At 40.8% G+C, this 27,383-nt stretch overlaps 1 protein-coding gene and 1 long non-coding RNA gene across 4 annotated transcripts in view; both read left to right on the top strand.

Moving 5' to 3' along the window:
• LOC309358113 overlaps nucleotides 1-27,383 on the top strand; it is a 124,092-nt gene that overhangs the window by 17,041 nt on the left and 79,668 nt on the right. The gene's annotated exons all lie outside the window — the stretch shown is intronic.
• SUSD6 (sushi domain containing 6) overlaps nucleotides 1-27,383 on the top strand; it is a 61,318-nt gene that overhangs the window by 1,859 nt on the left and 32,076 nt on the right. Inside the window, exon 1 of one of the 3 annotated variants that reach the window (XM_081890614.1) lies at nucleotides 21,534-21,743. The exons of the other annotated variants lie outside the window; for them this stretch is intronic. The gene's annotated coding sequence lies outside the window, so the exon portion shown is untranslated. Of the gene's footprint in view, nucleotides 1-21,533; nucleotides 21,744-27,383 lie in introns of those variants that run through there. 3 annotated transcript variants of the gene reach the window in all.

Below are 27,383 nucleotides of genomic sequence, written 5' to 3'. Positions count from 1 at the left end.
GTAAGAATTGCTAATCGTATATAATCGTGGCTGGTGTGCTGATCCTGTTTGATCCTAATGTTAGCTGCTAGGATGTGTTCTATAATAAACTTAAAGTAGAAAAAACCAGCACAGCCTTCTGCTGACAAAAGGTCTTCTCATGTATTAGTTCTCCTTTCCTATAAAATGTATATGCAAGATCAGCTTGAGTGGTACATTGACACTTTCTATTGACTATTTCATTCTAAGTGGTGGTTTCCACCTGAATATTAGTATATTAGTGCTGAGGAGCTGAATTTTTATACAAGGCCTCTGTCTGGTTTAACTTTTGTTCAGTATTTGGATAAACTTCAAAAAAAAATTCCTTATATGGGGTTTGATGAGATTCTCAGTTTTTAATTGTTGTCTTATGCTGAAGAATTCCATCATAGAGTTGACATTCACTTTTTGGGTACATGTGTGTGAATGTACACCTGTCCATGTCAGGTCTGCCCCCCATTGGCTTTGTAGAATTTTGTAAGCTCTGCTACTATACAGATAATACAAACAATTGAATCTATTTAGTACATAGCTTTTTTGTTTACTAAATCCCACTTTTCAGTATCAGTATACTTATACCTATTTGTTATTTGAAATAACATTTTGATTCTAGGCCTGTAAGCAAGAGTCACCACTCTAGTATCAAAAGTCATGGGGCTGAAAAAAGCAAAAATGGTTGAGATATGTTGGTCTTTAGATTCTTCCTGAATGGCTATACTCAACGTACAGTACATGGTAATTTAAAATGTGATAGTGTCTGATGAGCAGAGCTCCACAGATTTGGATCCCCAAATTTGCAAGCCTTAGCTGACCAAAAACTTTTTGAAACTGCTAGGATTCTCTTTGTGTGCTGTACAATCATAACCCCCTGCTCCTTTCCCATGCTCATAGTGTAGAAGTAGAGAAGGGATCAGTCTTCCCTTCAACCATAGCTGCCTTCTCCACCTTGGAGCTAGAGAGTGGAGTGAAGATCTTCCCTGAATTCGGCTGCATTTCTGAGGCACTCTGGTGTCCTGAAAGTATAGTGCATCCACAGGAAAAATCACTGCCCCATCTGACAGGTTCAGCGGAAGACACCAGCTGATGGTCTCATCAGAAAGTGTGGTAGACGAATTTGTGGGTCCCTGCTGAGGAGTAATTTAAGAGATACTAGTTTGGCAAGCTTCAGTTCTTAGGAAATGTGGGTTTTTTTTGAAGTAATTAAATGTCATCACAATTTCATTGTAACCTTGTGTCATACATTTGTCTGAACTGGGAAGGAAGTGAAGATGTTGAAATGTCTTGATGCTGCTTGAAGTTGTTTGTATCTCAAGTACTGCCAATTTATTTTATTGTGCTTTCTTTATGTTCCTGTAAATGCTATTGTGTAGCAAGACTTCACTTGGCAGGCTCTCTTCTATCATGGTAGACATTTAGGGTTTTTCTTTCTTTCTTTTTTTAAATGAAGTGAGTTTCTTAAGGAAAGTGAAGAAGTGTTTTTAACAAAAGAGAATGTTGTTTTCCTAATACAAGTTAAGATTTTTCTAAACTCTGCTCAGGGTTGTTGAAATAGTCTTGGAACTATAGTATCTAAAGCCAGATGCTTGGGTGCGGAAGCAGGAGGAGGATGCCACTTTGTCTCCTTCTGTAATAAAATGTACTTGCCTGTCCCAGAACTACGGCAAGAGAATTTTTTCAGACAGGGTACTGTCCCCACCAGAGAAAGACAAAACAGTGTTGTGTGAGTGATGTTCTAGCCCATTTATGTGGATTTATGGACAATGTGTGGATAACTTATACCTGGCAACTAGGGCTACAATGGCACATCCACCACCACCCCGTACTTCTTCATAACATATAAAAACAGCAGTTCCCTTTCAAGCTATGCCTGCACATGAAATTCAAGAGATGGTAGCAACTGAAATTTCTTAAATTCTTCTTACCTTTACCTTAAAAACAGAGTATATTTTCCCTTTTTTGTTAACTAAAGGCTTGGCTTTGTTTATGCAAGTTTGTCTAAAATAACATGGATATTTGTATTTAGCGTTATCTGAATTATTGGCTAGGACTTATGCTTGCAGGAGCAAAAGACAGCATACTTTGCAGTCATACTTGGGGCATCCTCTTAGTTGGCTTCACTACATGGGAACTGCTGCAAACTGTGCAGCTTCTTCCCATGCCACTTGCATAATATAAGAAGTCTAGACTTGAACTGCAGTTTTCTTGCTCCCACTCTACAAAGATAACATCCGGAGGAGCCCTCTGACTCAGTGAATATAATTTGATTGACTTACAAAATCAAACATGCATTGGATTAAACTACATGCCCACAGTGCCATATAGGTAACTGGGCAGTTTTCTCTCTCTTGCAGGTAGCAGCAGCAAGTGCAAAGCAGCAGCTCCATAAGTGGCCTCTGTAGCAAGAGCTGGAGCCTGCTTAGTCTGTGTGCCTATCTGCAAGGAGGAAAACCTATGTCATTGCATATGTTTTATTTACAATGTCTTCTGGGGAACTTTGATCCTTAGAATCTTATGAGGGGTTTTCAGTGAGAAATCAGAAAGAGCAAAGAAACTTAGAAGATAGCTACCTAGCATTCCTTCTCTTCACAAACAGTGAGAACAGTCATACTTCGGGTTGAGCGTTTTCAGGTTGCACTCTGTGGCGACCTGGAAGTAACTGAACCCGTTACTTCCAGGTTTCGCTGCTCGCGCATGCGCAGACGCTCAAAATGACGTCATGCGTGGAAGCAGTGAATCGCGACCCATGCAGACGCGGGTTGCGTTCGCTTCAGGATTCGAACAGGGCTCCGGAACGGTTCCCGTTCGCATCCAAAGGTACCACAGTAGTTGAAGGAGAGTGTTGGGTGTGTCCTGAGTCACATTATGTTCGGGGGGGGCGGGGCAAGAGTGAAGCCCAACAGGGCTGGTGTATGCCTCATATGAATGGTACCCAAGAACATGTTCCAGAATCCTTTGCATAGTACAGTGGTTTTTGATTGGCAGTTGAAAGTTATGAAAACCAGTTTTTCCCCTCATAAATAACTGAGTTGTCAGGACTAAGTTTGGTTTAATTTTCAGTTTGTGGTTAAGGCTCAGAAATACATTTGTTGTCAGGCAAGCTAAACTCTATTGCATGTGTGCCGTTGTTGTTGTTTATGAATCACCCTTCCTTTGGTATCACCCCAGGCGGTGTCCAACAAATGATAATAAAATTACTTTAATGAGTAAAGCAAATAGAGAACTAAAATAATATGGTCAGGCTTGTGGCTGGGTTAGTATTATTATTAGTAGTAGAATTTATTAAATTTGTATACTGACCTTCATCCATAGATCTCAGGGTGGTTCACAGCATAAAAATACAAGATAAAAACACAACATGCATAATAAAAACAATTCAAAGATACAGTATAATATGCAATAAAAGTCCTTATGTATTGGGCACAGTCAGCATAAAGACCCACAAATATGAAAATTACTTTTTGTGTACTCCAAAGCATAAAAAGAACAATGGACAATGAACAATAACACAATTAGGACAATAATACTTTGGAACAAACAGTTATAGATATATTTTGACAATTACCAGTAAGTCTTTTTCAAATTTGTCCCAATCAATCCTAAGTGTGGGTGTCAGGGGAGCCTCTCTAAGAAGACATTGTACAGCTAGGGTGCCACCACTGAAAAGTCTTATTATTGATACTATTACTATTAATAAGGGGCTTTCCATTCAAAAGTGACCCAGGCACAATATAAACACTAAAACCAATCATAGCAAACAACCAATAAAAACTTCAGTCGGTAGCTGCCTGCTGGATCTCGTTTGGTGGAACACCTGAAAAAGGTCCTTGATGTCCTTAATGTGGCAGGTGTTACGTGAAAGGAGACTATTGTTCTGATAACATGTCTGCAACCTTTTAGGGCTTTAAAAGCTTAATATTGGAACTTTGAGTTGGGCCCAGAACAATACTTGAAGCTAGTGCAAAAGAAAGAAAGAAAGAGGGATGGAGGGAGGAAAGCAAGCAAGTACTGGTGTATTATGGTCATAAGGTCCAGTCCTAGTTGACCATCTTATTTTGGATCAACTGAAATTTCTGCAAGGTTTTCAAAGACTCCCCCATGTATTGTGTGTTTCAGTAATACAAAGAAGAGGTTACCAGAGCATGAATCACTGCAGCTGCTTCCATGTGCTGTTGCTGTTCTAGCTACCCAATGACTTTGATGTTAAAATTGCTCAAGGCTTTGGCTTCTAATCTAGACAGTATTAAGTAAACTGCAGAAGAAAAAAATGTTTTCTTTCCATTACCTTTTCCAAGTGCTTCTAGTGAAGCAATTAAAGGAAGAGTTTTAAACATGTATAAACCCCAGCAAAGGTTAAGAATGGCCCGCATGCAAATCTGATCAGACTAAAAAATTAGCCCCCTTTACTTAAGCTATGCTGTCAAGACTGATTTGACATCTGCTTTACTACCAGGGGAGCATACAAAAAAAGTGACAAAATGTTTCCTAATTTGTTAGCAGGTCAGGGATTGTCATGAGTTAGATTAGACATGAGAAAGTTGAAGTAAGGAGTGTTGGTTGTGCTTTTGTGCACTTTCCAGTTTCCTTGAATATCCCTTGTTTTCTAGTAGTATAATGATATCAGAACATTTATGAGTGTCAATACTCTGCTTCGTTAGTTCATTAGATCCAGGGCTGAAAAAATCCCAGGCGCCTAACATTTAAGTATCAGCATTAACTCTTTCACTTGAATGTTCTCCATACTGAGATGAGGACTGACATTTGCAGGGGGTGGGGGCACTGGTGGAGGTCACAATGCTTCTGCTGCAGTGGTTTAATGATTTGCATTAATTACTATTTTAAGGTGATTTCACTGTGTTAGGGGAAAGTTTCAAAGAAGTGGTAAACATGGGTGTGATTATTTGGCAGTGACTAGGACGCAGGTGGAGCTGTGGGTTAAAGCCTCAGCGCCTAGGACTTGCCGATCGAAAGGTCGGCGGTTCGAATCCCTGCGGCGGGGTGCGCTCCCGCTGCTCGGTCCCAGCGCCTGCCAACCTAGCAGTTCGAAAGCACCTCCGGGTGCAAGTAGATAAATAGGGACCGCTTACCAGCGGGAAGGTAAACGGCGTTTCCGTGTGCGGCTCTGGCTCGTCAGAGCAGCGATGTCACGCTGGCCACGTGACCCGGAAGTGTCTTCGGACAGCGCTGGCCCCTGGCCTCTTAAGTGAGATGGGCGCACAACCCCAGAGTCTGTCAAGACTGGCCCGTACGGGCAGGGGTACCTTTACCTTTACCTTATGGAGAACACTGCCCTTTTGAAGTCTATAACATTTAATTTGATATCAAGATTCTTGCCACCTGACTATGTATTCTTTTGTTAATGTCAGTTTTCGGAGAGAGGAAGGAAAATGTAACTGTTACTACATTGAGTTTTTTTAAATTATTGGTGAAGATCTGTGCACAAATCAAATGGAATATAGCCATAGTGACTACAGTTCCAACTTAGAAACTATACTGAATGTCTAATTCTTCCTGAAGTGAATTCATATCAAAAAATAGAAGGACGGCATTTAACTTTCAACATTGATTGCAGCACAAAGAGAGAGTGCAAACAGGAAACTTGTTCTGTGGTGAAGTTTGCAAACAGGAAATTTTCACAGAACAAACATAGCTCAAGTATAACCTAAGAAAGATAATAAAAAATGTTTTTCTGTAATGTCATGATATTTTTACCAAGTATTACTTGTAATTCCTCAAGTCAAATTTTATTGAATTTTTTTGTGGTACTTGCCCTGCTTTTACTGGAGTGCTTCTCTTTCCTTATTTGAATTGAGTCAGTTCAGCATTCACCAAGAGGGACAAAACTGAACAATGGAAGGGTGTCAATTGCAATACCTACATTAATATCACAATGGGACCTTAAAGGTTCACAAAAATGGAAGATTGGAGTAGGAGGCAGATATACTCTAAAATCAGATGTACATATTGAGATCCATCTTCACTGAAGAAAGGATCGTTTTGTCTCCTGTCACATAAATACCTGCAAGGAATTAGCAGTCTTGGAAACAACCCAACCTTCCTTTAAATCTGCCTCACACACCCAGAGTGGAATGTAGTGGTATTCTTTCTTGGCAGTCTTAAGCTACTTCAATGTGTCTGTTGTTTTAGGTTTATTGTAATGCTTCAGTAGCTAATGAAGCAAAAGAGGAAGCAAAATCGGTTTCTACAAATACTCAAGCATGAAAATTCTCTTGTTTAACTCTCTGCCTGTACCGATTTTAAACTGATGAATGGCACACAGGCTGAAAGCTATTTTAATATATAGAAAATCCTCTTTTCAAAACTTATTAATCAGGGTGGTGCAACTTTTTTTTCTTAGTAACTAAATGTATACTTACAGATATTGTATGTGTCTTGGATGTCTGATCCTAAATACAATGATCTAAAACTAAGCTAGCATTAGAAAAATCAGGAAGCTTGATGGCTGAATCGGAATTTTGAATCTATGTTTGCAACATTCAGCCTTGCACTTCTGGCGCTGCACTGGATCTTGGGAACAGTGAAATTGTACAGGAGACCTAAAATAATTGTTGTTGTTGTTGTTTAGTCGTTTAGTCGTGTCCGACTCTTCGTGACCCCATGGACCAGAGAACGCCAGGCACCTCTGTCCTCTACTGCCTCCCGCAGTTTGGTCAAACTCATGCTGGTAGCCTCGAAAACACTATCCAACCATCTCGTCCTTTCTCGCCCCCTTCTCCTTGTGCCCTCCATCTTTCCCAACATCAGGGTCTTCTCCAGGGAGTCTTCTCTTCTCATGAGGTGGCCAAAGTACTGGAGCCTCAGCTTCACAATCTGTCCTTCCAGTGAGCACTCAGGGTTGATTTCCTTCAGTATGGAGAGGTTTGATCTTCTTGCAGTCCATGGGACTCTCAAGAGTCTCCTCCAGCACCATAATTCAAAAGCATCAATTCTTCGGCGATCAGCCTTCTTTATGGTCCAGCTCTCACTTCCATACATCACTACTGGGAAAACCATAGCTTTAACTATACGAACCTTTGTTGGCAAGGTGATGTCTCTACTTCTCAAGATGCTGTCTAGGCCTGTCATTGCCCTTCTGCCAAGAAGCAGGCGTCTTTTAATTTCGTGGCTGCTGTCACCATCTGCAGTGATCATTGAGCCCAAGAAAGTAAAATCTCTCACTACCTCCATTTCTTCCCCTTCTATTTGCCAGGAGGTGATGGGACCAGTGGCCATGATCTTCGTTTTTTTGATGTTGAGCTTCAGACCATATTTTGCGCTCTCCTCTTTCACCCTCATTAAAAGGTTCTTTAATTCCTCCTCACTTTCTGCCATCCAGGTTGTGTCATTTGCATATCTGAGGTTGTTGATATTTCTTCCGGCAATCTTAATTCCGGCTAGGGATTCATCCAGCCCAGCCTTTCGCATGATGAATTCTGCATATAAGTTAAATAAGCAGGGAGACAAAATACAGCCTTGTCGTACTCCTTTCCCAATTTTGAACCAATCAGTTGTTCCATATCCAGTTCTAACTGTAGCTTCTTGTCCCACATAGAGATTTCTCAGGAGACAGATGAGGTGATCTGGCACTCCCATTTCTTTAAGAACTTGCCATAGTTTGCCGTGGTCGACACAGTCAAAGGCTTTTGCATAGTCAATGAAGCAGAAGTAGATGTCTTTCTGGAACTCTCTAGCTTTCTCCATAATCCAGCGCATGTTTGCAATTTGGTCTCTGGTTCCTCTGCCTCTTCTAAATCCAGCTTGCACTTCTGGGAGTTCTCGGTCCACATACTGCTTGAGCCTTCCTTGTAGAATTTTAAGCATAACCTTGCTAGCTTGTGAAATGAGTGCAATTGTGCGGTAGTTGGAGCATTCTTTGGCACTGCCCTTCTTTGGGATTGGGATGTAGACTGATCTTCTCCAATCTTCTGGCCACTGCTGAGTTTTCCAAACTTGCTGGCATATTGAGTGTAGCACCTTAACAGCATCATCTTTTAAAATTTTAAATAGTTCAGCTGGAATACCGTCACTTCCACTGGCCTTGTTATTTGCAGTGCTTTCTAAGGCCCATTTGACTTCACTCTCCAGGATGTCTGGCTCAAGGTCAGCAACCACACTACCTGGGGTATACGGGACATCCATTTCTTTCTGGTATAATTCCTCTGTGTATTCTTGCCACCTCTTCCTGATGTCTTCTGCTTCTGTTAGGTCCTTTCCACTTTTGTCCTTTATTATGGAAATCTTTGTACGAAATGTTCCTTTCATATCTCCAATTTTCTTGAACAGATCTCTGGTTCTTCCCATTCTATTGCTTTCCTCTATTTCTTTGCATTGCTCGTTTAAGAAGGTCTTCTTGTCTCTCCTTGCTATTCTTTGGAAATCTGCATTCAATTTCCTGTATCTTTCACCATCTCCCTCGCATTTTGCTTGCCTTCTCTCCCCCGCTATTTGTAAGGCCTCATTGGACAGCCACTTTGCTTTCTTGCATTTCCTTTTCATTGGGATGGTTTTCGTTGCTGCCTCCTGTATAATGTTACGAGCCTCCATCCATAGTTCTTCAGGCACTCTGTCCACCAAATCTAAATCCTTAAACCTGTTCCTCACTTCCACTGTGTATTCATAAGGGATTTGACTTAGATTGTATCTTACCGGCCCAGTGGTTTTTCCTACTTTCTTCAGTTTAAGCTTGAATTTTGCTATAAGAAGCTGATGATCTGAGCCACAGTCAGCTCCAGGTCTTGTTTTTGCTGACTGTATAGAGCTTCTCCATCTTTGGCTGCAGAGAATATAATCAATCTGATTTCGATGCTGCCCATCTGGTGATGTCCATGTGTAGAGTCGTCTCTTGTGTTGTTGGAAAAGCGTGTTTGTGATGACCAGCTTGTTCTCTTGACAGAACTCTATTAGCCTTTGCCCTGCTTCGTTTTGATCTCCAAGGCCAAACTTGCCAGTTGTTCCTTTTATCTCTTGACTCCCTACTTTAGCATTCCAATCCCCTATGATGAGAAGAACATCCTTCTTTGGTGTCACTTCTATAAGGTGTTGTAAGTCTTCATAGAATTGGTCAATTTCAGTTTCTTCAGCACCAGTAGTTGGTGCATAAACTTGGATTACTGTGATGTTAAAAGGTCTGCCTTGGATTCGTATCGAGATCATTCTATCATTTTTGAGATTGCATCCCAGTACAGCCTTCGCCACTCTTTTGTTGACTATGAGGGCCACTCCATTTCTTTTACGGGTTTCTTGCCCACAGTAGTAGATATGATGGTCATCCGAACTGAATTCACCCATTCCCGTCCATTTTAGTTCACTGATGCCCAGGATGTCAATATTTATTCTTGCCATCTCATTTTTGACCACCTCCAACTTACCCAGGTTCATGGTTCTTACATTCCAGGTTCCTATGCAATATTTTTCTTTACAGCATTGGACTTTCCTTTCGCTTCCAGGCATATCCGCAACTGAGCGTCCTTTCGGCTTTGGCCCAGCCGCTTCATCAGCTCTGGATCTACTTGTACTTGCCCTCCGCTCTTCCCCAGTAGCATGTTGGACGCCTTCCGACCTGAGGGGCTCATCTTCCAGCGTCATAACTTTTATATGCCTGTTGTCTTTGTCCATGGAGTTTTCTTGGCAGGGATACTGGAGTGGCTTGCCGGTTCCTCCTCCAGGTGGATCACGTTTGGTCAAAACTCTCCACTATGACCTGTTCATCTTGGGTGCCCTGCTCGGCATAGTTCATAGCTTCTCTGAGTTCTTCAAGCCCCTTCGCCACGGCAAGGCAGTGATCCATGAAGGGTCATAAAATAATTATGCAACTGGCTACTGAAGATCCATGGGGCTTTTGCCTGGAATACTGAAGCACAGCTCAGTGCATATGATTACAATATATAAAGACAAACTGGACACATAACTCTGAAACTTTGGTGCCTCTAGCATGCTGCAGCATGTAACCATGAAGAATGTGTGTAAGGTGATAGAACAAAACAAAGACAACTTCCTCCTTTCTTTTTCCTAGCCATAAAGAACAGCAATGTGGCTGTTCAGATTTATTTGTTATCTTTCACTAGCCTTAGTTCTTTTGGCACATTCAAGATAGTTCTTTGGACAGTGGACGCCACAGAAGGGATTTAGAAGTTCCTGCTGTGGTTGAATGACAAAAATCAGTGAGGACAGAGAAACCTACAGGCAAAAAGTGTAATGAGGAAAATGTTAATTACAAGGTTTTGGTTTTCAAGTTAGTTCCCTAAAGCAAATCTCTTGGGGGCTAACTACACAGATGCACAAAACAGAGCTGTGATTCTGAAAAGCAGATTCAGAAGAAAGCAAAGTGGCAGGGAAGGAGGTACATAATCCTCTTCCTACTTGCTGTTTCTTGGCTTCACATGGCACCCCAAGCATTTTCTCCCCTACATGGGGTTCCAGATGCATGAATCCTGCTTAAAATGAAGAAAGAAGATAAACTTGAGCAGCGAGAGGTGATATTTCAAAGGAAGTCTGAGATTCCCTTTAAGCATTGCTTTTCTGATAGCTGTTTCAAATTTTGAGTATTATTAGCAAGCATATTCTATATGCTATGTGTACCTTTCAGAGTTTACCATAGCAGATATGGAGTAAGTTATTTTCTCATTATGTGAATTACGGAGGGGATCTGGGCTCTGTTTTCCAAACTTTTTTGTGGGGTGTAAGGGATGATGAATTTGTCTTGGGCATTACAGGGAGCACTGCTCACAACTTCAGTAGACAGACGAGTACTCAGTTTTCTTGTGAAGTTATGTAAGTTGTTGAGCTAATGAAAACCAGTGGCTTGAAGTACAAAGGTGGATGTAGGGATTAATGTGTGCATGTTATCCTACTGCTAATGCAATGTAATGAGCTGCTTGACACACAAATGTAATCTTTGGTCATATTGGTGGAATATGGATGTGACTGCAGGTGAATGAGCAGTTTGGAAGCAGAGGAGCAGGCTAATTTCCCATCTGCTAATATTTCTATTACCTGAATCTGCCTCGAGATTTGCTGTTACTCATTGTATTTGAGATCCAACACAGTGCTTCAGCTAAAATTCACTCCTGTCTTTGTGAAATAGTCGTGCAAGAATTTTATTTTAAATGAAGCACAACGTGAAAGGCTGATGTAGATTATATTTAAGACTGCTTCTGTTAGTTCACAATATAATAAATGCAAGAGCAAAGATTGGAGGGAGTTAAGCAGCAATAATTTGTGTTTGTTTCCTGAATGTCTAATGGTATTTCAGTATGTGCATTTGGTTACTTGTTCCTGAATAATTTGGTCAGAGTGCCTCTTCCTGTGCTATGTTTGTAAGTGAGCTTGTGTACCCTGGAAAGGTTTCCTAATATGGTTCAGCCAACAAAGCTAGCTTATGGTGAGGAGGTGGGAACTTAAGAGCAATGCTAAAAAGAGCATGTTAACTCACATTTATTTTCATCTTGTCCTCGGCTGACACCTCACTAGTTCCTGTTTGTTACTCTGTTGCTAATCACAGAAGACCATTGCATTTAATATTGATTAATTGTAGACAACATTTTACAGCCTTCACCTCAGATCATCAACTTGGGTGGTGATTAACAAATGCCTATACCAGGGGTCAGCAAACTTTTTCAGCAAGGGGCCGGTCCACTGTCGCTCAGGCCTTGTGGGGGGGGGGCTGGACTATATATATTTTTTTGTGGGGGGGGGCAGAAAAAAAGAACAAATTCCTATGCCCCACAAATAACCCAGAGATATTTTAAATAAAAGGACACATTCTACTCATGTAAAAACATGCTGATTCCTGGACCGTCCACGGGCCGAATTTAGAAGGTGATTGGGCCGGATCCGGCCCCTGGGCCTTAGTTTGCCTACCCATGGCTTATACTAAGAGAAGTCATTGTTCCTGATCACAGAAACTAAGAGTATTCTAGGTATAGTGATGAATTATCTTTTCAGATGTCAACTGGGAATTATGCAGCATGCCGCTACTAGTAAATTAATGTCCTTGAATCCAGGTGTTTCAGTGTAAGCTACTCAATGTTACTGTATGCTTTTATAATTGGAAACTGTTCTTTCACTTGGCTTTTCTGTATATAATTATGAGGTAGGCTTAAATAAGATACAATAGGCAGAGACATGTGGGGAGGAAGACTTCTTCACCAGAAATCCTATGGCATAAAAGCCTAAATTCTTCAGGTAGAAATAATAGTCTGAATTTTTTTTTGGGGGGGGGGGGAGGAAGAGACTATATATGATCTTTCAGATGACGCTCTTACACATTCTGTAGTCACATTCAGTAGTGTGTTATTTGTCAGTCTTCTGTAACCACATCTGCTTAAATTAGAAAATGACAGACTTTATTTTAGGGCAAAATCTGTTACTCTTCTTAAATGTATAGGCCTTTTGTTTTTCTTGGCACTATAAGATGCTTTAAGATAGAAGTGCTGATGCAGGCTGTGGATAAGAAATGGCCAGGGCTGCTTTCGATGCAAGGCAGTGTTTTAATATGGGCTGCTTTTAAATAGTGTGCTTTTAAGCCTCAGGATTTGCGGTTTTTGAAGTGGCTTCTGAGCATTGAAATGGTTTTGTATTGCACAGGCTACCAGTTTGATAAAAAGATAGCCCCAAATTAGGTAAAATAAAGCCCCTCCCTCCTTGCAACATTACTTTTGTTTTTGGAGTGTGTTTGTTTAATTCATGTAAAGAATGGGCAATTGGGAATGGAGAAATGGTGTGGGTGAGAGAGAGAGAAAGAAACCCTTTCCTTACCTGTTGTTTTCTGCTTTAAATTACTCAATCCCCCATCCCCACTTTCTGGAGTTATAGAGACATGTTGAAGAACAAGCATCCATTTGGAAATTTGTGGGAGGATACTTTGAATGGGAGGCTGTTCAACCTTTTCCTTGCTGATAGGTGTAAAACATTCTAATTGCATTCTACCAAATCAGCATTCTGAGGAGCAGGTGATAGTGCACATTTTTTCATGCAGCATTTAGTTTAGTTCTAAGTAGGCTGTGCCTACTGAGACTGTTTCTGCTTTTTCATCAGCAAAAAGAGCTATCAGTGTTGTGTGTCTATAATTTATAGGGCCATTACTTATCAGATATGTGTAAAGACATAGTATAGTCATAGTTATTTATCTTCAGGTTCATGATAATGTTTTTAAAAGGATTATCAGTTGGGATCCACTGAAAACGAGATTGCGTGTATTTCTGCAGTTAATGTTTGTGTAACTCTTCTACAATGTTTGGAATGCAGGTTTCAGAAACATGTTGCTAATAAGGACAGTGCCCTTAAAATTCAGCGTTACTGCAATTGGCTACGTTGGATATCTCTAAAGCAAGCTCTGTACAAACCTGGGTTGAGGGATGTTTTCTGGGAAAACCTTAATTTTGTAGCTGTAACACAAGGGCAGTGAAAACTGACTCTGTAGACTTCAGTCATCATTTTCTTTTAGACATTATCATTGTGTAGGAATAAAAATTTCAAACTTCTAAGAATTTCAGGCGACTGGAATTTTTCCAGTTTACCTTTCATGCACTGTTCCATAATTTTGCAGTAGATGCCAGGCAGTGGAATAGGAGAAGGCTGAGTGCAGAATATAGGCTGTGAGCCATGCTTTCAGTTCAGTTAGAAGCTTGAGAATCCAAACTGTGAAAAATAAACGTATTGCCGATAAATTTCTGCAAACGCATAGGTCAGGGGATTAAAAAGGGGGCAGGGGGGAAAGAAAACAAGAGTATGGGTTCCATTGATCAGAAACTAGGACCTTCTCACTCTGTAGCAGTGTTAGAAATTCCCCAAGTGCCAGGCACATTTTGCAAGTGGTGTGAGTCCAGTTGTGACCACGTGGAGATCTCTGGATACCAGGTTGACAATTGACATCTCCATCTGACTGCCCCCCCCCTAGCTTTTTAAAGCCAGTATGCAGAAAGCTTATTTGTTGTATTTATATCCCACCTTTTTCTTCAAGGAGTTTGCCTCCCCCCCACCCCCAGTTAATCCCTACAATGACCTTGTGAGGTAGACTAAGAGGCTGTTACTGGCCCAAGCTCACCCAATGAGCTTCATGACTGAGTGGGAATTTGAACCATGATTTCCCAGGTCCTAATCCAACACACTAACCACTACACCACACTGGCTTCCTAGAGTACTTCTGTTATGGGGCAGCTATATAAATTAAGTAGGTAACTAAATGTGAGGAAAGCAAAATGTCACTTAGAGAAGGATCTGAAATATTTTCCATGAAGCTTGAATTTGTCTTATTCTGGATTGTTTTATTTGACGTTTTAATGTGCTGTAAACTGCTTTGAGAATTTTTTCCTTTAAATATAAAGCAGTGTAGAAATGAAAATAATAATAAATTCCATTGCAAAAAACCCCCCCACCTCTGTTGTGTGCGTAGAAATTCTGTTGTGGCAACTGTAACCTAGGTTTAAGGTGCCATTTGGCAATTAGCTTGTATATCTGAGTTTCTAACACTGCTCTGCAGACTTGTGTAACTTGTTTAGGGATTTCAAATGATACTCTTAGAAGCATTCTGTAAAAGTGTCCCATCCTGTTCTATCCTAGCCCCAAATAAATCCCCAAATTTGCAGGAATTATGTTAATAACCTCTCTCTCACACACCCAAATATCTGTGTAGTTCCCATATTTGGAGTTTCTGGCCATTCAGTGTTTTACATTAAGTGCAGACTTCTATATTCAGTTGTATCATGTTTAGGCCCAATTTTCTTCTTTGTTTGTGATTTAGGAGGCCTGCTGTCCTTGAAAAGCTGAGTTTGACTGAGGTGTGTAAGCCAGGAGTCTAATTCATAAAAACTGTATATGTAACAACAGGGTCTTAAACATAACAGTAGTTTCATTTTTGCTTGAATTGAGTTTTCGCATTCACCATTTCCACTTCTTGTTTGTGATGTAGAGGTGTTCTAACATAATCTTGTATTGTTTTGCTGAACTGAAAACTCAAATTGGTGTGACTGAAATTTGTTGATTGTTGTCCCTTTTGATTTGCAAGCTGTCAGTTGCCAGGTTTTCTCTTCCACAGCTACCTATATAGCCCTACGCTCCTCAGCATCCTGTAGCTAATACATCATGTTTTTAACCTAAGGGCAAGATGTCCAGCTGCACCATGATGATGTTTTTGGACAATTCCTTCAAAGCAGTGCCCTTATCATGCCCTTATCATGTCAGGGTTTGCAGAAAGCAGAAATGTCTTATAAGAAACAGATGAGTGGTGATCATGATCTGCTGGTATTTTATTACAGCTCAGTGGACACTTCAGACTGCCTTGGCCTTATCCACTTAGTGCTTCCTTGACTAGCAATGATCTTTGTGATAGATTCCCTTTTCTCCCTTCTTCCTTCCAAAGTGGAAAATCTATATGTCCTTGGGTACAGGGCACAATACTTCCTTGCCAGCTTTGTTGTCTGGCTCAAGTAACAAGGCATTCCATATTCATGTTGCTGTGCTACTTTTTCCTAGACATCAGTTAACTGAGTGGTTTCAAGTTGGCCTTCTCAAAAGCACGAATATTTTTTTCCTGAGGGTGCTTGGTTTATGTGTACTGTTCTCTTAAAAGTCTGGCCATTGGGTGGATGTGACTGTAAGGAATGAATGCCTCTGTTGTCTTCTAGAACATAAAGGCTACTACTGTCAGTAACAATCTGAAGATTCATGGAGATTGTTGGGTTTATAGCATTAGTCCCTTTCTCTGGCCCTTAGTATTCATTTCTGCTTCAATTAATAGTATATTCAGAAAGAAGTTACACTCTTGCTTAGTTCCCAACCCACTGTTTATTTTAGAATATAATGTTGAAGGCACTTCATTGGATAGTTCATACACTGATACTATCAAAGACAGTGCCATTTCTAGGTCTGGAAGAGACTGGTTCACTTTAAACTATTGGTGCACATGCATGTGTATGAGACTAGTGGTGGACTTTCTGGTTTTAGACCTGGTTGCCCAGTGTCTTTAGTTTTGTATGGGCCATTTGCAGAAGAGTAAATTGTTTAAAAGGCATGCCAATAGCAGGTGAATCAAGATTTGGAGAATCCCAAAGAATCTGATACTGGCACTATCCATCAACTTTTATTGTATATAACCAAAGGCCTTTACAATGGATGACAGAGAATTAAATGAAACTTTAATCTAAAATCATGTACATAACCTGTAGCAGTTTACAACATAAAAGGAATTTACAACATTAAGACTTAGGATGGAAATGCATTCACATAGCTGGAACAGAGCTTCTTGGCTGCCAGCACAAATTTGACTACCTGGTATGCAATATATAGATGTTTATCTGCTAGGTGTTCAGCTGTCACTACCTGTATGGATCAACCTGGAAGCCAATTAAGAATTGGTGATATAAATTTTCCTCTGGGCGCTGTATACAGGGGAACAAGTCAGCAGGTAGTGTGTGATGTCTTCTACCTGATTGTATCCATTTGCGATCCATATGGGGAATTCCCCGGTATCTCCCCTCTAAATATGCCAAGGGCATGTGTTCAAATCTTAGTTCTACAAAGACCCTGCATACTTGTGGGAAGGTCAGAGTCTCAAGGTAATGTGGCCTTGAGTGATTGGTCTTAATTTGGGGGAACCAAGTAGAGTAGCATGCAGCAAAGATGGATGCTCTGTCTTGGTTGGCATCCTGATCAAAAATCCAATTTCTAAGGTCATGTGGGCTAAGTAATTCTCCATTTGGAGACTATAAGCCCTAAGCTTATCTTGGCACTATTGTGCCCAGCCCCTGTCCTTAGTTGCTCTAACCAGCAGAGCTTAGTAAGAGTATGATCTTCAAAGGCATTTAGCCTGCACCAGTATCTCAGATAGGCTAGATCAATTCTGGCTGTTAGCGAGGAAAGGCCCAACTCTGCTCTGAGGTGGCTGCCAGTGTCCCACATGGAAACCCCAAAATCTGCTTCATAAATTTGTTTTGTAGGACCTCTATTCCAGATTTGACATGAGTTCCCCATATCTTAGCCCCATAGAGCATTTGTCCAATGATTTTAGAGACAAGTATCTTAATAGCTGGATTGATTAACTGTCTGCCCTTTGAATGGAATAACCTATATCTGCCCAGTGGAATGGCAAGTATTAGCTCAATTGCTTCCAGATGGGGTTTCCATGATGACTTCCTATCAATAAGTAATCCTAGATATTTAAATCTGGGTACTTGCTCAAGGGTGTGACTGTCTAAAGTCAACCTGGACTTGGTAGTCCTCTTGCCAAAAACCTTGGTTTTATGGTAGTTAATTTTTAGATACTCTTTTTTACACAGCTGTCCAAATTTAACCAGCATCCTTCTAAATCCAATTTTATTCTGGGATAACAAAACTAAGTCATTGGCATAGAGCAGAATTGGCACTTTACAATTCCCAAGGGTGGGAGCGAAGAAGGATGGGGATGCCATATCAGGAATGAGATTATTTATATCGTAATTAAATAGGAAGGGTGCATGTATACATCCTTGCTTGACAACTCTGTTAACTGGAATTGCCTGTGAGAAGGCCTAGTCTCACTTGCATGAGGTTCCCTCAATGTAATTGTTGGATGAACCAGGTAAGTCTTTTATCAATATCTGAATGGGCGAGTTTGTTTCACAGCTGTTCCTTATCTATTAAATCAAAAGCTGAGGAGAGGTCAATGAGTGCAGCATAGAAAGTCTTATGTGGGCTTTTGGTGAAATTACAGATTAGGTGATACAAAACAAATACTTGGTCTGTGGTACACCTGCCTTCTTAAATCCTGCTTGTTCTTCATGAAAGATGGCTTGTTTGCTGTTCCATTCCAGAATTTTATTTAGTAGATATCATGAGTATAATTTGGAGACTAGGAGACTAATGGGTCTAGATACTGGCACTATATTTTTTAAGAAAGCTGGTAAGGAAAAAAATAGAATACCAAATATAAATCAAAACAGGAATGCTGGATTGGTAATTGAGGGTTGTATTTGCTTTCCAGGGCCCTGATTTTTGTGTATTTGTACTGCTTGACTAAGCTATAGTAATACGGACTAGTTCATTTTTAAGTTCTAGCCCCTCCCCCAATAGAATACAGTGGTACCTCGGGTTAAGAACTTAATTCGTTCTGGAGGTCCGTTCTTAACCTGAAATCATTCTTAACCTGAGATACCGCTTTAGCTAATGGGTACTCCCCCTGCAGCCGCACGATTTCTGTTCTCATCCTGAAGCAAAGAACTTAACCCGAGGTACTATTTCTTCGTTAGCGGAGTCTGTAACCTGAAGCGTCTGTAACCCGAGGTACCACTGTAGTAGTTAGGGCAGGGTTCCCAAACTTGGGTCTCCAGCTGTTTTTGGACTAGGACCCATCATCCCTGACCACTGGTCCTTTTAGCTAAGGATGATGAAAATTGTGGTCCAATACCAGTTGGAGACCCAAGTTAGGGAAACCCTGAGCTAGGGGATAACAGAGTGAAAGTTCAAATAGGATTAACTAGGCTTGCATGCGACCGAGGCAGTTGATATGAAATGTCTGCCCAGTGCCCACACACTTGTCATAAGTTGAAGCAATACAGATAGGTCTAGTTTCATTGCATGATGGTTTTAATAAATTATTAATCAATTGTTTTCATTTATATACCACTCTTGGCTCAAAATCACAAGCTGATAATAAATAAAAGTGTAAAATACCCAATAGACATGAGCAAGCAGGAGCAAGGTTTCACTCCCCCTTTCCTGCTGTCTGCATAAGTCATTCATCACAGTGACCAAGGCCAACTCAGTTCTGTGGCCAGGTCTGAGCCCAGATTGGAATGGAGCTAAATAATCTTTATCCTCCATGAATGCTTGCAGCTGTCCTACCATGGCCCTCTCCATCACCTTTGCCCAAAGTGGGTATTTGCAACTGGTCCAAAGGATCCGGATCTGGTTTCTTTAGGAGCAGTCGCACCACTGCCTCTTTCAGTGCAACATGGACTACCTCCTTGTGCAGTGAAGTGTTAACCTCATTCTGGACCCAGTCATTCAGCCCCCCTCATGCTAGATTTAATAATTCAGGGGGTACAAAGCTCAAGGGGGCACATGGTTGCATGCAAAGTTTCAAAGTTGCCGCTTTTAAAGGTTGACATTCTGACTGGCTCTCCCCTTGCTTGCTGTCTCAATAATCAACGCTTTAAAAAAAGCATTTAAAATATTTTATGTATGGGTTCCACTGAAGTTTTGTTTAAAGTAAAGGGTTCCACCACTGCAAAAAGTTTGAGAACCTCTGTCTTGGGTCATAGCTCACTTGCTGCTGCTGACATTGATTGATTCCCACCTAACGTAAGTTCAGCTAATTTAGCCTGGGTCCAGCCCATTGTAAAATGGCAAAAAGAGATTAACTACTTTTTTAATGCGTTTGCTGCAGGTCTACATTAGTAAGAAAGAGGTTGCTTTTCCCAAGCAAGCTGTATTTAGTAATGGGTCCATTTTTAAAAATGCAGCTGTTTAAAGTGCAGGCTTCAGGGGTGGTCTGGTGTTCCAAATTTGGATGCACAACACTGCAAACTCAAATCATTGAACTCTACTGCACAGCTGCTAGATTTCTGAATTTCTATAGGAGCCACAGTCGGATTTGAAAGAGGAAAAATAGCTTTGTTTTTCTTGAGTCATCTCTCTAGCTTATTCTGAATAAGTGCATGGCATCTAATTGTGCTGGTGATGCAGATGATAAGCTGTACTGAAGGTTTGTATGAGTGGTTTAAAAAAAGGATAGAGAATGGTATTATAGTTAGTAGTAACAAGAGAGCCTGTGAAGCCAATCTCAAAAATTTATGGGCCCTTAGCATACTTTAAGGGCCCCCAAGGAATGTTGGTAATGAACTGCAAACTGATTGGCCCTGTGTGTGCCATCAATCAATCCAACAAGTTAAAAAGCTTGTAAAGAGGCTAAACTGCAGTAAAGCTCACAGTTTCTGGCATAGTAGATGAAAGGCAAGGTGGTGGGTGGGAGAGAAGAGCTCATTGCATACACAAAGATGGACATTATTGGGTGGTGGGACAGCAGATACAGTGTTATAAACTGGGATAGAAAAGCTAGGAACCAAATGGTTCCTGGGATCTGGGTTGTGGGTGCCAAAACATAATGTCTAATTGCCATTTAGTCGGCAACAGTTTTTATTTATTATTTTGATGCGCATGAACTAATATGCAATTCACATAAGTGACTCATTGTTAATTTGTGTGTTTTTTAAAAAAATTGTTAATACTTTTTTAATTTGATGTTTACAATAAAAATATTGGTACCATACTTCAATTTTCAAAACACTCTACTCTTTATTGTTAAACTCCTTAACATACTGTCTGTCCTTAACATATACTTTGAGGCTTCAAAGACATAAAAAGATAAAGGTAAAGGGACCCCTGAACGTTAGGTCTGGTTGTGGATGACTCTGGGGTTGTGTGCTCATCTCACTTTACTGGCCGAGGGAGCCAGCGTACAGCTTCTGGGTCATGTGGCCAGCATGACTAAGCCGCTTCTGGCAAACCAGAGCAGCGCATGGAAACGCCGTTTACCTTCCCGTCAGAGCGGTACCTATTTATCTACTTGCACTTTGACGTGCTTTCGAACTGCTAGGTTGGCAGGAGCAGGGACTGAGCAATGGGAGCTCACCCTGTCGCGGGGATTCGAACCGCCGACCTTCTGATCGGCAAGCCCTAGGCTTTGTGGTTTAGACCACAGCACCACCCGCATCAAAGCACATACATTTCTGCAATTCTTGAGTGTCAGCCAGGTGCAAAAAATGGCACCCAGACCTTTGGAGGGGCTCGCAAATGGAGAATATTTAGGTGTGAAATGCGCCTGGTGCCATGCTAATTTTGAACCCTGAGCAAATATGCTTCTCTCTTTGGAAGACCCTCATTCTTCGCAAAGGACAAGAACTCAAAATTCTTGTTGTTACTCCCTAAAGAGTGGACTAGTTTGGAATATACATTGTCACATGAAAATGGTGGCTTTATTTCTTCATTTTAGCAAATGGGGAAAATCTTGGATGTTTCAAATTCTGCCCAAGTTTGGTAACACTTTCTGCTCTGAACTGTTCTCTTGACCTCTTAAAGAATTTGCAACTGTGGAAAGAGTTGCTTCCTGGCTGGGTCTGGCCAGTCAATCCCATACTTGTTTGCCAAAGGTGGAGCCAACAGAATGAGTCTGCCTTTATAGAGAAAAGTATTTTTAGATACCACAGTCTTGGTTCTGAGCAGCATTTCTCATTTCTGACAGCTACTTCGCATACTTTCAGACACCATGACGTCATATGGTCAGCGTGAGTTGAGGAAAGAACTGATTTTTAAAATTTCTAAATAAAAGATGGGGTTTGTGTTTGCTCTAAATGAGTTAAGGCAGGCTCTCAGTATTCTGTATCTGATACAGGCCATATGGCATTTCTAGTGAAACCAACAGATGTTTCTCTCACTGTGTCCTTTTCCTCGGTTGCTGCCTGATCTCTTCTTTTGTTCCCACATGTCCTGTCTGCAGAGGGCCGTCAGCAGTAACGCAGGCAGCAATTGTTGCTGTGTGTCAAGTTATTGGTGTGGATTTTATAATACAAAAATTCATGGACAAAGGAGCTGCTCACCATGTAGAAATAAAGCCTGTCTTTTCAAAGAGTTCAGTAACTGGATCCTGGCTTCTCGGTCATCATCTTTACTGAATATTCTCTCCTTTGTGTTGTGCCTGCTGCTGTTCAGAGCCAATTTAATATAAAGCTGAATTTGCTCAGTGGCTTGCATTTGTGGTGAGTGAGCCTACCCTCTATACAGCTTTTCACTGCTTTTGTTTCTCTTTGTGTGTGTGTGTGTGTGTGTGTGTGTGTGTGTGTGTGAGAGAGAGAGAGAGAGAGAGAGAGAGAGAGAGAGAGAGAGAAGAATCTATGTAAGAATAAATTGTGTGGGTTTTTTCTGCCAGTCCCACTGACTGACTTGTATGTACTGAAGAGGTGCTGTTGGGTTCCTGTTCTAAGTGTAGAAGAAAAAAGCTTGGCATACAATAGGCTGTTCTGAAGAAGTATTTGCAGATATCCATATATATGGAGCAACTTCTCCCACAACTAACACAGAGGGAATAAATCATAGAGGCTAAGAGAGCCATTGTTCTCAGAAATGGGTTTCTTGAATAGCTGTTATGTTCTTAAGCTGATTATGTACTAACTGAAATTCATACAATATTTAAACTGTTGTGAACAAAGGGAACTCTAGACATTTTTAGATGCTTGCAAATTCACATACCATGTGTTGCATTTGGACGTACCATATCAAATATTTGGTTTTAGTTTCTGTCATTTTCGCAGGGCAAAACAGTATCCTTCAATGTTGTCATCTGCCCCTATACTGTAATAGAGGCAGACTGCAATTACCCCCCTGCATAGATTCTCACATGTAGAAAATTAACATTCCCCCCCCCAAAAAAGTGTGCTCAAAGCTTCCTAGAAATAAACACAACAGCAAATAGGGTAAAATGGCAATGTGGTGCTGAGCCCCAAAGACTGAGCAGATGCTGGAAACCGAGACTTATAACATTTTGGGAAACTTGTATCCTTCTCCAAAACGTTCCCCACCCACAGGTAGTTAAAACAGAGTATTAATGTTTATTTGCTCTTGGATGCCAGTTTACTGAAACATCTATAATTTGCAGCATTATATTATATTTAAATGGTTAGCTTTGTTGTGGACTTCCTTTGTTTTGATGCAACTACCAACTTCATTATTTTATTTATATGCACAGAGTTTCTGCTTCTTGGCTCACAGCGCTTTAATATACAGTGTAACTGCTGCATTTGACCAATAAGAAGTCATTATGTAAAAAGCCTAGTAATTATAGTATTGGGCACAATTCTGTGGGTACAAAGGAATGAATATAAGGAGTAGTCATACAGGAAGTTCAGAGAATCAACAAAGTATCTTCATTCAATAAGCGTAGAATACTATGCTATAGATCAGGGGTCCCCTACCCTTTTTGGCCTGGATGGTTCATTTGGAAAACTAAAACTGCTGTGGGCAGCACAAGATAATAAGAAAAACTGGTGATGCTGAGACCTCCAAAGAACAATAGGCAAACCACCTGCACACACCAAATCAAAAAAGCAGAGACCATCAGTTCCAAAGCATGCAATCTCCCACCAGCAAAACATCCCCCCAAAGTCAAAGAACATCATTTTAAAAATTAATAAGCGAAAGGTGGGTACTCTTGGCAGGTACCATTGGCATGTGCTATAGAGGGTGTCTGAGGGTGCCATGGGCCCCGCATCTGCATCATTAAGAACCCCAGCTACAGATTGTTCACATAAATTAACGGAATGATACAGTCAGATGCACAGTTTGCATCTATTGGTATCTCAAGGACCATGTAGTTGGTTTGAATCAAGGGGCGTACATGCTCATAGTCCGGACTTCAGTTTCACATCAGATCACTTGATGAGAGGGAAATCAATGGGGAGGAATTCAGTGCCATGCTCCTCTGATTAGTTTATTTCAATGATTAAAACTGATTATCCATGGCAAACAAAAGTTACTCTTTAAAATTTATACTTGTTGGTATACTGGTTCTCAGATTGTCACTTCTTTATTCCTCTTCCTTGTTCCAGGGTCCCCTTTCCTTCCCAAGAAAAGCAATTTGTAAACTCAGGATTTTTCTCTTAGACACAAAAAAATGATATTTTGGCCCCAATTCCCCTTGCTCAGCAAATTAGTGGAAGTCAACACAAGGGCTTCCACTAGTGCCCCTGCCCCACGCCGCCACCAAATCCACTCTGGATGGCCAGGAAAACCCCCAGAACAATGCACAGAGGGAGGATAAGGAAGCTTATTCTTTCTGGCAAGCAGGGACAAAATAAAGGACAAAAGCTACAATTATAATAGCTCCCCCAGAAAAGGTGTCAATTGAACACACTGTCAAATATTTGATTGTTTTCCGGATGCTTGGTATGTATGAAAATAGGGTATTTCTTAGCTTGCATCCTTTTGCTTGGACTGTTTTATTGGGGCCAGGAGGTTTCTGATATTTTATAGAGAAGAACATTTGGGTGTTTGAATTAGTGGTGCGTACTTCTTTGTGTGTGTGTGTGTGTGTGTGTGTTTGTTCTTTCCCATTCCTGTTACTAGCTAAACTCAGGTTTGTTTCAAGCTAGTTTTCTGCTGTGGTTTATAAGTATCTATGTGTTCATTCAGAAATCTTCCACCCACTGACATGGCAATTACATTTCCCACAGAATGTTGTCTGCAGGGGTTTCCTTTATAAAATCTGTATAATGTGATCCTTTTAAGCAGATGAAGGGCGGGGAATCCAGCATAAAATTGTTGAGTTTTCCTTTCAAATGTAGATTAGAGGTCTTGTTAAAGATGGGCTTTTACCTTTTGAACTTGGTCTCCTGCTGCTCTCCTCTTCCTCCCCTTTTATGGCCTGTGCCCCTCTTGGCTTCAGAGTGACAAAAAACCCTTGGTGCACACATGTTTGGCCAGAGCTTCATGTCTATTGAAACTGATTTGAAGCCTTACTAAAAAAGGGTGCTTCCTGGTAGGTGCTTAGATTTTAGGAAGCAATCCGCTTTTGTAGATAAATTGTTGACAAATTCAAAATGCATTCTGTTGGAGAATTAGTGCAAGCAAAGAAGTTATGCAGTAGTGAGAGTGAGCAGTAATTATGTGGAATCCAGTTGCTGAGCACTGTACAAGCTTCTGACACCTTGGGTTGAGAGAGGTGAAGAATGAAAGAGAAAAAACAGGAGTATCAGCCCTTTAGGTCAAAGGCAATTAAATACAGGCAATTAAATACAGCCTATCTTGTGACTTGTTGATCAAAGGTAGGCTTCCACCCTAGCTTTTGAAATCAGCCCAGGTAGAATTTGCCTTCAAGCTGCTGCTGAGATTTATGCAGCTGGTGGCTGAATGTTTGACACTTGAGATTGTTCCCGGCAGCTTTTTCAAACCTAGACCTGCTTTGACTCTGTTGAGCAGAATTTTATTGCCTGTAGGTAGGAAATGTGTGAGTCTTAAATTTAATTTGAATAGACCCTTTTCTTTCCCTCTCCCCCCTAAAAATACAGCCTAGGCAAATATTATCCAGCAAAGTAAAGGTGCTTTTGTAAACAATTTATCTCTGTATAATTCTGATGAGTGTGCATCTACCAGGGTTATTTACTGTCAAGAAACTGAGATACATTATTGAGTAAGAAGGAAATTTTGAGTAACAATAGCTGCTTAAGGAGACATGCTCACATGAATTTGAGAGTAGAAAGCTTCAGTATTTTCAAACAAAGGAATGTGTTGATCTCTTGCTACTTCAAAAGGCAATGATGGAATGACTGGAGTGGTCTGTGGATTAATTCACAAAGGCAGCAGCTTCAAAGTAACTTTTCCTGGCTGCATATTAAGAGAGAACAACAATAAAAGCTTCAAATAATGCCTGTCTTATGTGTATTGGTTTGATAGGAGGTAAATATTAAAATACTTAGAACCTGAAACTCCTGGGACTAGGAAACTCCTGGGACTAGGAAACATCTCCCCATAAACAACCCACCCTAGCTGCTTGGCTTTTTGTTGCTTAGTGACTGTTAGAGGATCAGGGTAAGGATTGGGAATTGTCCGCAGGAGGTGTAGACCTAGACATAGATAGCATTAAAGTGTCATGTGCCTAGTGCTTCATAGGACTAGGAAATAGATGCGCTTCTGTTCCATTATTATAGTGTTTTGGGTGTGTAAAGGCTTTCACCTTCCTTAAACTATTCATCCTTGCAGCAGCCAATAGTCACACTTGTCCCCACTTAATGGTTGATGAATGCTGGCTGAGTTGAGATGTTTAAGCAGACCCTTTTACATTGGTTCTCTTTCATTTTCTCATTTCCCCTGTAACTTTTTCCAGTGGTTTTGAGGTACTGCCCTCTGTAGGAGCTCTGTGCCGGAGGATTTTTTAAAAAGAAACTATGAGAGGAGAGATATAGCTACAGTGGTACCTCGGTTTACGAACTTAATCCGTTCCAGAAGTCCGTTCTTAAACTGAAACCATTCTTAAACCGAAGCGCGCTTTCCCTCATGAGGCCTCCCGCCGCTGATGCCCTTCCACCGTTCGGCTTCTGTTCTTAGACCAATGTAAAGTTTGCAAACCGGGACACTACTTCCAGTTTTGCGGAGTTTGTAAACCGAATAGTTCATAAACAGGGCTGTTATTAAACCGAGGTACCACTGTATTTCAAAGGCATTTCTTAAATTATCCACATAATTTAAAGAGTTAACAATTAAAACTATAAGTTCTGAAACAACCGTGTTCTCAAAAAGCTTTGAACTTAACTTAAAACCACAATAAAATAATAAAATAAACCACAAAAAAGCAGATAGAATTTTTGCAGACTAGACACTCTTTGTAACTAGACTCTCTTTACAAATCTCTTTGTAAACCAATAGAAGAAAGACTGGTTTAGTCTTTCTCCTATTGGTTTACAAAGAGATTTTTTAAAAAGACTTTCCCCCTTGAGATTACTGGGGGTTTTTTATCCTGATTGGGATGAGTTCTTTTTAAATTAATTTGACTAAGTTCACACAATCCAAAGTTTGGCATTAATTTTATTAAAATATTTATTGAATGCCCTCCTGGACAAATAAGGGTTGCCAACCTTATTAGCCCCAGGGAGATATTTGCATTTTTGATCAAGTACCATGGACCAGTGGCGTAGAGTGGGTTGTCAGAACCCGGGGCAAGGCAAGTAATTTGCGCCCCCTAACCCGTGGATTTTAGCAGGGGCAGAGAGCTGCGAGTGCGAGCGCGCCCCCCAGATGTTGCGCCCAGTGTGGACGGCCCCCCCTGCACCCCCACGCTACGCCACTGCCATGGACACCAACCTCTCTGGTCGCTTCCCTCCTCCACCAAGACAGAAAAAGAGAGTGTGTGCATACAGACACAAACTTTGCTTTTCCAAGGGATCTAGATAAAAATCAGATACAATACAATAAATATGAGCCTGGAAATGTGTGTCATTCTTCCAAATTCAGTTAACGTAAGAGTTTGAGTGCTGTGTGAAGCCTTTTCTGACATGGAAATGAATACTATAGTCTTTGGAATTATTGTTTGCATACAGTGACTAAATTGTAAATACAGTGGTACCTCAGGTTAAGTACTTAATTCATTCTTGAGGTCTTTTCTTAACCTGAAACTGTTCTTAACCTGAAGCACCACTTTAGCTAATAGGGCCACCTGCTGCCACCACACCGCCAGAGCACGATTTCTGTTCTCATCCTGAAGCACAGTTCTTAACCTGAAGCACTATTTCTGGGTTAGCGGAGTCTGTAACCTGAAGTGTATGTAACCTGAATCGTATGTAACCCGAGGAACCACTGTATCTGTATACAGAATTCTCACAAATGCCTAAGATCTGGGAGGTTCTTCTTGA

The sequence above is a fragment of the Podarcis melisellensis genome (assembly GCF_964234715.1).
Source record: "Podarcis melisellensis genome assembly, chromosome: 1".
Lineage (NCBI taxonomy): Eukaryota > Metazoa > Chordata > Lepidosauria > Squamata > Lacertidae > Podarcis > Podarcis melisellensis.
The sequence above is the reverse complement of the archived record's forward strand: the minus strand, read 5'-3'. Positions and strand labels throughout refer to the sequence as shown.